We start from the raw sequence: 9631 nt of genomic DNA, 5'->3' as shown, positions 1-9631 counted from the left end.
TATTAGAAATGGGCTAGTCCAGGTGCGAGAGTTAGCTGAGAAGAGGCTAGATATAATGGGCCAAGCAGTGTTTAAAAGAATACAGTTTGTGTGTTGTTATTTCGGGGCATAAGCTAGCCAGGCGACCAGGAGCTGGGGCGGCAAGAACACAGCCCACAGCTCCTACTACAATAAAAGAAACCATAGACTTTGTGAAAAGACTTGTAAGACTCTATTTTTAAAAGACAACTGGTAATCCAAAATCTACAAGGACCAAAGCAGTTAGCACAGGGCTTCACAGTGTGTACATCTCCATGTCTTAAGCAGCAAGGACACCACATTCTCCATCTTTCCTAACTCTTTGTCCACATGGACCCACCATCACCATGTGCTCTAACAGCAGAACATTGATCTGTCCCATCTGTGGAGCTGTTTGGGAGCACACAGGACCAGGAGATTGCAACAGTGAGTGCAAATGTCTAATCTCCAGTCAACCTGAATTATAGTCACAAAGGAAACACAGATCTGGATGTTTCCAGAGAGGTTAAACCTATGTGGGAAGGTCTGCTCTGGTACCTGGCCCCATCCTATGAACTGGGGTCCCAATCTGAATAAAAAATTGGAAGCTATCTGAGCACTGGTATTCATCTTCCTATGACTGCATGACTCCCACAGCCATGCCTTTCATAATGTGATGTGTCCCCTTGCACCCTAAACCAAAGCAAACCCAGCCTTCCAAAGTGCACTACAAGAGCAAGCGAAAAGTAAGCACTGCACTCCAGCACCGTGCAGTGGTGGCACAGGCCTGCAGCTTCCAGTCTTGTAGCTGAGGGTCTGTTTCCTTCCAGGTCAAGAGAATCTTTATTCATGAGAACAAGATGAAGACTGCTCAGTTTGCATGGTAGGATTTTCTCTGAGAATGTAATTAATTATAAATTTATAACAAACAAAGGTGATCTTTTCTTCTGCTCAGAGTATGAAGACTGCGGTCTCCTGTTCACTTTGCTTCCACACATTTAACTCAAAACTACTATGAGATCTTAAGGGAAGAATGGGTGTATAATTTCAAAATGAGTTAAATGATTTCAGAAGCGCAGATTCAACTGACAGAGAACATCAGATGCATGTATGTGGTTTAGGTACCTCTTCTGTTGTAGGGATCTGCGGGCTGCGTTCCTGCCACTCAGCTCCTGGCCACCTGGCTAGCTTATGCTCCAAAATAACAACACACAAATTGTATTCTTTTAAATACTGCCTGGCCCATTATATCTAGCCTCTTCTAGGCTAATTCTCATGTATAAATTTAGCCCATTTCTAATAATCTGTGTAGCACCACTAGGTGCGCTTACCGGGAAAGATTCAGCATGTCTGACCTGGAGGCTGGCTGCATCGTGTCTCTGACCTCACTTCCCTTCTTCCCAGCATTCTATTCTGTCTACTCCACCCACCTATGTTCTAACCTACCAGGGTCAAGTAGTTTCTTTATTAATTAAGCAATGACCTTCCTCCATCAGACCTTATCTTCATTAAAAATATTTTAGCTAAATTCATTAAAATTTCTACTGACACCACACACAGAAGTTTTGTGCCAACAGCCAAAATAAATTTAACTACTTTAAAGCAAATTTGGAAATCAAGAAGGGAAGAGCTATAAAACCCACATGTCTGACCAGCCAACTCCCATCTGATATACCCATCAGTCTGTTCAGGTTTCTTTTTCTTTGCATTTTGAACTGTTTTAAGTCCGTCAACTTCTCGAGGATATAAACCTCATTATTCTCTAGCTGTTACACCCCAGTATTTTAATACTTCTTTGTGTCAAAAAGACTTGGCTTGCATCAAAGCTTTCTTTAATAACAAAGAGTATATTCCAAGGATGAACTATATGAAACAGTTAAAGTGGGAACTACTAAGATATGGGAGGAAAGGAGGATGGGAGGGCTGATAGAATTAAGGCACATCATACGCATGAATGGAATTGGCATATGAAACCCTTTGTTCAATTAATATATGCTAATGAGAAAGACCAAAGAAAAAGGAAAAAGGAAGCCTAAATGTAAAATGATGACCCTGAATGAAACATGACAAAAGAAGATGAAACCCGTTCTTCCCTTAAGATTGCATAGTAGTTTTGAGTTAAATGAGCATAAATTCTTACTTTAAAGAGATGTTAATCTATAATAAGGGAAGCAATAAAGAACCTTTATTGTCTAATTGAGTTAATCTTCCATAAAAGCTTTAATTTTTACTAATTCTACAATTAAACATAAGTGTGAGAGAGATAAGTGCCCTCCAACTTTATTGGTAGTCTCAGAAGGATAGCAATGAAAATAAAATATCTTTAAGTTGATTTTAAACCATAAACTTGTGTTAGTAGCAAGATAAAAACCAAGCAGCAATAATCCATTCGTGTTACAAATTACCCTGTAGCATAAACTGACATCAATGTATCCAAGGGTTATTATAAAGCATGGAAGAGAAATAACAGATTTCTTAGATAATCTGAAAAAGATTGGTAATACCTATGATTACACATAGGTCAGCCCCTCAAGACACTGCAAATCCTATAAGAAAGCAGAAGGAAATGGGGTCAAGTCTTTTTACATAGATATCATAAGTAGGCTAGTTATTAGTGATATGGGCAAATACTACAAATTAATAGCAAATAAAGAATTATAGGCATTGTTCATATGCATAGGCAGTATCTATATATTACCAAAGAAGGCATACTTGTTCAACACCTGTTTTTAAGACAAATTGTTCTACTTACATTTAAGGTCAATAAAAACTGAAATTTACTCATAATATTTTTGTGGGCATAAGTAACTAAAAATGTATTACTTTGAGATCAAAATAAAACAAAATAACAATTTTAAAGTAATCTTCATTTTAAACAGCTTAAATACAGGTTTCAATTTTTTAATTATTTAGAAAAAGAGAATGTTGCAGAATATTTGCTTAACAATGAAAGACGTGTTGTATTTGTTCTGTTCAACTATGTAAATATGTATTGCATTTGTTTAATTACATAAATATGTGTTGCAGTTTTACCTTGCCTGACTAAGGCCCCTGACTGATCTAATTAAAAACTAAAGGCCCATAGCAAGGAAGGAGGTATAGACAGAACTTGTGGGCAGGGAGATTAAGCAAGAGGAGGAATTTATGCTTGAGGAAAGAAAGAAAAGAAGATGACAGGGAGGTGACAGGGACTAGTAAGTTAGCCAGATGTGGAATAAGCAGGAAAATAGGACATACAGAATGAAAGAAAGGTAAAAAGTCCTGACTCAAAATGTAGCTGAACAGAAACGGGTTAAATTAGACTAAAAGAGCTAGTGGGACAAGACTAAGCTAAGGCCAAACATTCACAATTAGTAACAACCCCCCATGCCTTTATTTGGGAGCTCGTTGGCAATTTAAAGAAATGCCAACAACAAGAGAATTTCTATTAAATTTGAAGTGTGAATTTATTGGTAGATTGGTAAAGACAATGGAGTCTAACTTTTAATTGCAACATGCTAAAAGTATTAAAAATATTCTTACAGCTATATTGGGTTCTAATGTTATTTGTCACTCTCTGTTTGTGAAGCTTCATTAATGTAGGGGAACCTGTTGTGGTAGCTCAGGGGGAGAGTGCTTGCTTTGCTTGTATGAAGCTTCGGGTTCAACTCTCAGCAAAGTAGTGACAACGAAACAACACCAAAACAAAAATGATAACAAAACAGCCTGTTGTGAAATTGCACTCCAAGGATCTCCTTCAGGGCAATGAGATCAGAGATCCTGAGACCAGAAGAAGCACATACAAAAGTATGGATGGACAAGGAACCATGGGAAAGCCATACCTCTGTGTCATAGTTTTCACTGGTAGGATAATAGGTCCTCTGAAAAATCTTTCCAACTATAACATGGGCATGTCAAATGACAGAATCTGGGGTGGGAAATGAATACACCGTAAGCTCTTTGTTATTATTAAAACTTCAAGGGCCTAAGAAATGGCTCAATGAGGGTACAAGTATTAGCCACTAACTCTAACATGTTGAAGGAGAGATCCCTAAATTGCCCTTTACTCCACCCCAACACACACACACACACACAAATGTATCTTTTTAAAAGTTTTTTTAAAGCTCACTTTTAAATAAGCTAGTTTCACAGTGATATTGAGACAAAACAACAAGCATTTCAGATACACCTTCTGCTTCTGCCTCTGCTTGATTTTTGCAGCATCACAGGCCTGAGTATTAGATATCTTTGCTGATGAAGCTGCCCTGACATATAGTCATCAGCAGAAGGCCTTAGTTTAATATACTAGCAGGCAATCTTGGTGTCGTGCGTCCTGTAGCCTTGGAGACATGTAATGTGAATTCATAGTTAGAGCTTCATGCAGAGTCATATACGATTTTACCCGTGTAATAAGTCCCCCATGCTCCACTCGCTCAGCCCTTCTTCACTCAGCCTTCACAATCTTGCTCTTTCCTTTTAAAAATCACATTGCAATTTTGCATTTTAAAAAAAGTATCAGATAGTTGAAATTATGTATTCAGCTTTTGAAATCATGAAAGACTGACTTCTGTTTTTTTTTTTTTTTTTTTTTTTTTTTTTTTGATACTCTGCATTTAATCCCTGCCTTTTCATGGTCATCTGGGAGCTTGCCACTTTGTAGTACTGAATAATATAACATTCTCAGGTTGAACCATAGATTATTTATCAATCGATTAATAAAGGAAATCTTGGTTGCTTCTAAATTTTCACAATTACCAGTAAAACGTGTGTGTGTGTGTGTGTGTGTGTAGATTTTCTTGCTGTTAAATGTTCTAAACATCTTTGAGCAAATATTTAGGCATATCCAGGTTTCATTTCTGGCTGCTGTGTTAAAATACCCTGAAAAAAAAAATAGTTTGGAAGTGAAAGTGTTCATTTCAGCTCCCAATTTCAGGTTACAGCCTATGAGAGCAGGGAGTAATAGGAAGCAGGAGCTTAAAGCAACTAGTAACAGCCAGACGAAAGTAGATCGAAAATGAATATAGTTGTGCTTCCTCTCAGACCCCTTTCCCTGCTTATCACTATACAGCTTAAGATCCCATACCTAGGGAATGGTGCCACTCACAGTAGGCATGTCTCCAGCCTCATCACCATAATCAAGGTAATTGGCCACAGGCATGTCGACAGATCAGCGTGGTCTTCTATACAATCCTTCACTGAGGCCTTCTTTTCAATAAGCGATCAAAATTAATCATTTTGTTCTAGAAATGTATTGTGGATTTACAGTATGGATATTTTGTAATATGTAACATTACAAATATAGTACAGATAATTTTGTGAGAAACCTCCATGTGTCCTCCAAAGTAGATGTCACATTCCTCATTTCCCCCATTCATCAGCATTTGGGTTTTGATGATTCTGATAGTCATCTTTCATTGCGAATGTGAATTTTAGTTCATAATAAACGAATATGTGGAGCATTTTCATTATACTTTTTTGCTACTTGTATGTATTTAATGTGATGTCTTTCACCACTTGTAAATCAGATTGTTCATTTCCTTATTTGGGGGATTTAAGAGTTGCTTTCTGGGCTTATTTGATCTACAAAGCTTCCAGGTTCTAAAGCTTCTCAACACCTCCGCTACTGGCATGCTGAGAATAACTGTATATGAAAATAGATCTCCAGAAGTCATCGCAGGTGCGATGTCCCGAGGGCCAACTTGGGCTTTGGTCTGGCAGGGTGGTGGCCGGAGAGCGGGCAGCACCTTCAGTTTCAGAAAGCTGCGGGATCAGTGTGAGAACCAGGAGCTTGGGGCTCCTGAAGGAATTGTCACACCACCAGTGTACGGTCAGCTTCTGGCTTTGTATTTGCTCCAGAATAGCATGAATAATGAAGATATCTTTGGAAGAGGATTCCACCTGCTATAAAGTCTGTAAATTCTGAACTTGGGCGAATTTAATCAGTAGGACAGCGAATCTGGCAGAGATTTCCTGGGGATCTATACCACCATCAACGCCCACCAACGGTCAGAGACTGTGCAGCCAATCATGGACGCCCTTAGAGGTGCGTTGAAATGTGCTTTCTCCCGGGTCTCTCAAGCTTATACCTCCAAATCACAGATGATTTCGCTGCCTTTGTTGGCCTTCCTGTGGAAGAAGCTGTGAAAGGCGTATTGGAACAAGGATGGCAAGACTACTCCGCCACAAGAACAGGAAGACAGCCTCAGGAACCCTGGATGTTTCCTTTAACAGGTTTCTTCCCTTATCAGAGCGTGCCCCAGTTCCACCAATCCCCAAAGAGCAGCAGCTTACCAAGCTGACCGACTACGTGGCTTTTCTGGAAAACTGATAGATGTGAGTTCAAGATTCGCCTTCAGCCCCTGTCACTGGCAAACAAACTTGGAGTTTTATTCCAAGTTCACTGAACCGGGCTAGCACCTCGGTGTTTTTGGGGTGTGATAAAATGCACATAGACGATGAAGCAGATTGAACAGTTTCCTCCTTGGACACTGCTGAATGTCCTTGGAACGGTTCTCACCTGTATGGATCACTTAGGTTGGAGCCATCAGTATTATGCAGCTAGTTTCTGTCAATGGCTGGACTCTGAACACAAGCTGTCCTGCTGCAGGGAGCAGAGAGGGTGCTGTGGCACACACCACACTCTTGCATACCATTGGCCTCTAGCTGTGTGTGCTAGAGGTTTGTGATGTGCTTGGGGTTTGCGGAGGACTGTCCCCAGGCAGTGACCAACCCTCATTATCTCTCACACTCTGGAGAATGTGCTTTCTTCCCACCCCAGAACAAGGAATCGCTGCTGTAGAATCAGAAAGCTCTGAGGCGTGCGGAGACCTCTCCTGGTGAGGGACTTGTCAGTGCCATAGTTTTCCCACTATGTACAAGCACACCTTGCGTGAGGTGGACGGTACACAGTGAGAATGCGGACTCTAAGTTCTGATGTCTCCATTCAGAAGAAGGGAAAGGCATGGAGTGCGCTGTATGCTGAAGGAAGTTCCAGAACGGGGGATGGTCCATGCAGCCTTCCTGCCTGTCCCTATCCTGTGTAGAAATGCTGAATGCATCTATTTTTGTTCCTGTATGACAGCCCTTGAAGATTTGAGGTGGTTAATGTATCTTCAGATGAAAACAGCCCTGTTTCATTTATTCTGAATTTGCTTAATAAATATTTAATTGAATTCTAAAAAAAAGAAAAGAAAATAGATGTCCAATTTCAAAAGTCATGGTTGTTTCCTTTGAATCTAAAGGTAATATGTTAAACAGATTAAGCTTTTGTTATATCTTTGTCTTGATTATTAAAATTTATTTTCTCGTAAAGGCGAAACCCCTACAGTGAGTATCACTGACTCACACAGAAAAGCAAAGTCACCTAGATAACAGAAAAAGGTTTTCAAAGCCAGAAATTTTCTTTTTATCTCAGTCCATAATCTTAATCCTCACTGCTCTTCCTGGCTTGGGTCTGCCAATTATATTCCTGAGGGGAATGACCAGGGGTAAATCAGCAGAACACTTCCTGGATATTTAGAGTAAGGTTGACAAGTATGATCACATGGTCTCTCGTACCTGGAAAAGGACTCTATTGCTGACACCTGGCAAAATCTCCAGTGGCAACCAAACTTGTTTCCTTCTCTAGAAGTAAAGCAAGACCCCAGGACTACAGGGATCTCTTCCCCTTGAGTCCCTGGTGATCTTTAAATTGTGTTAGGCACCAGATCAAAGACAGCTGTTTTAGTTTTAAACTCATCTCTTTTATTTCAGTACTATCTGAAGCTTACAGGTGTATAAGTTCTGATATAAATGCCACAAGGAGCTTATGGTCATGAGGAAGCTGGCCATGACTTGTCACTAGGTTTTAGGACTTGTTTCAGATTTGCCTTTTGAACTTTCCAGTACCATTGCCAAAAATGTGAAAATTGTTGTATCTGTAATTTTGTTTTCCTCGTCACCTCATCCATAGCTGTCACCTCTTGGAATCTCATTCCTTCTTACTGACAGAAAGCTTGACTGGATTTGTTTCACTAATCATAACTTAAACTTCTGTGTGGACCTTTTTCTGATCCACCTGTGCCACATCCCTGGCTGTATCTCCTCTCGAAGAAATGTCTACAGCTCATTCATTACTCATCCACCTGTCAGATGGCTTAAATGACTTTCTCCATGTCATGAATAACACATCCCTTTTTGTTTTTTTTCTGGAGATATTGTTTGTTGAATGTTTACTTCCTTTCACAGATTAAAATAAGTGTGTATCTCTTTCACATTATTTTTGACAAATTAATAATTCTATTTTTATTAGGGAACACAAACATGAACTATGAATGATCTGATGTTTGGTCAAGATTCTACCAGGATAGCAAATAAGGAATAACTTGCTGATTTGTGAGATTCCCTCATATATTACAAAGGCAGCATAGTAAATTTAGTATATTTTTGTAAAGTATACTCTACTTCTCTCTCTGAGAACTTTCATTAGTGTCTAATACCATTGAGAAAATATATAAATGAAATGAGTGTAAGAAAGTGATTTTGAAATTAAGAAATGACTTATTTTTCTTCACGAGAGAGTAGAAAGAAGGCTTTTGTAACTAAATACCCTATTCTACACTGGAGACATAGCAATGGAGAAAAGCTTCCTTGACACTATGCATAGGATCAAGTAGAAACTCAGACTTAGTTTGCTGTTCTACCCTTAGCGATGCTCAACCATGCATCAACTATGGCTCTTTCCCATCCTCTCATTTTTATGCACAGACGAAATGCTCAGAATATTTGGGGTTCTAATAATAAAACAATGCCAAGACCTCTTTGTCTTGTCTTGTTTTATATCCTTATTTTCAGTTATCTAAAACATCATGTTCCTTTATGAAGCATCAATTAGATTCTACTCTATTTATAACTGGACATTTCCTGTCCAAACCACCTGTTCCCATATACCTGGCAGCCACTTCCCAAATTAACACAGAGGCTTATAGTAGCTCAGGCTTATTGCTAGCTAACTCTTAGATTTTAAGTTAATCCCTAATCCTTATTTATGCTCTGCCACATGGTGGTACCTTTATTAGCATGACATATTCATCTCCTGCTCCCTCTGCATCTGGCTGGAGACTCCTCATTACACCCTTCTCCTTCCCATCATCCTTAGTTTGGTCACCCCAGCTGTACTTCCTGCCTAGCTACTAGCCAATCAGCAATTTATGAAACCAATTTGAGTGGCAAATCTTTACAGTATACAAGAGGATTATTCCACAACATCTATCAAATGCATAAAGTTAAATAATTTTGAAGGGTGAGTGATTTATCAATGCAAGCATTCTCTATATGTAGAAGAATCCCTCTTTTCATATGTAAATTTACAAATAACTACACAATCGTCTAAAATTAAATTTACTTCATTTACAAATATTTCTTGACTAACAATAGGGCTACATTCTGATAAACATATTGAAAACTTCTTTAGCAATCCTGGCCTCTAGAACACTGCAATCCAGGCACTGCAGACAGTCTGTTGTTTACCCTCAAGATTTCATGAGGCTAAGACAGTGGGATACTAAACCTATATAGCCTGGGAAAATAACAAAATCCAAGTTTAAATATAGTACTATTGAATGTGCTTTTACACAATCAGAAGGTAGAAAAGTTTGCCAAACATTATAAGCAAGAT

At 39.0% G+C, this 9631-nt stretch overlaps 1 pseudogene; it reads left to right on the top strand.

Annotated features, from left to right (window-relative positions):
- Positions 1 to 454: 454 nt before the first annotated feature.
- Positions 455 to 6304, top strand: LOC130887509 (COP9 signalosome complex subunit 8-like; annotated as a pseudogene).
- The last annotated feature ends 3327 nt before the right edge of the window (positions 6305 to 9631 follow it).

This window comes from Chionomys nivalis, chromosome 1 (assembly GCF_950005125.1).
Source record: "Chionomys nivalis chromosome 1, mChiNiv1.1, whole genome shotgun sequence".
Classification (NCBI taxonomy): Eukaryota; Metazoa; Chordata; class Mammalia; order Rodentia; family Cricetidae; genus Chionomys; species Chionomys nivalis.
The sequence above is the reverse complement of the archived record's forward strand: the minus strand, read 5'-3'. Positions and strand labels throughout refer to the sequence as shown.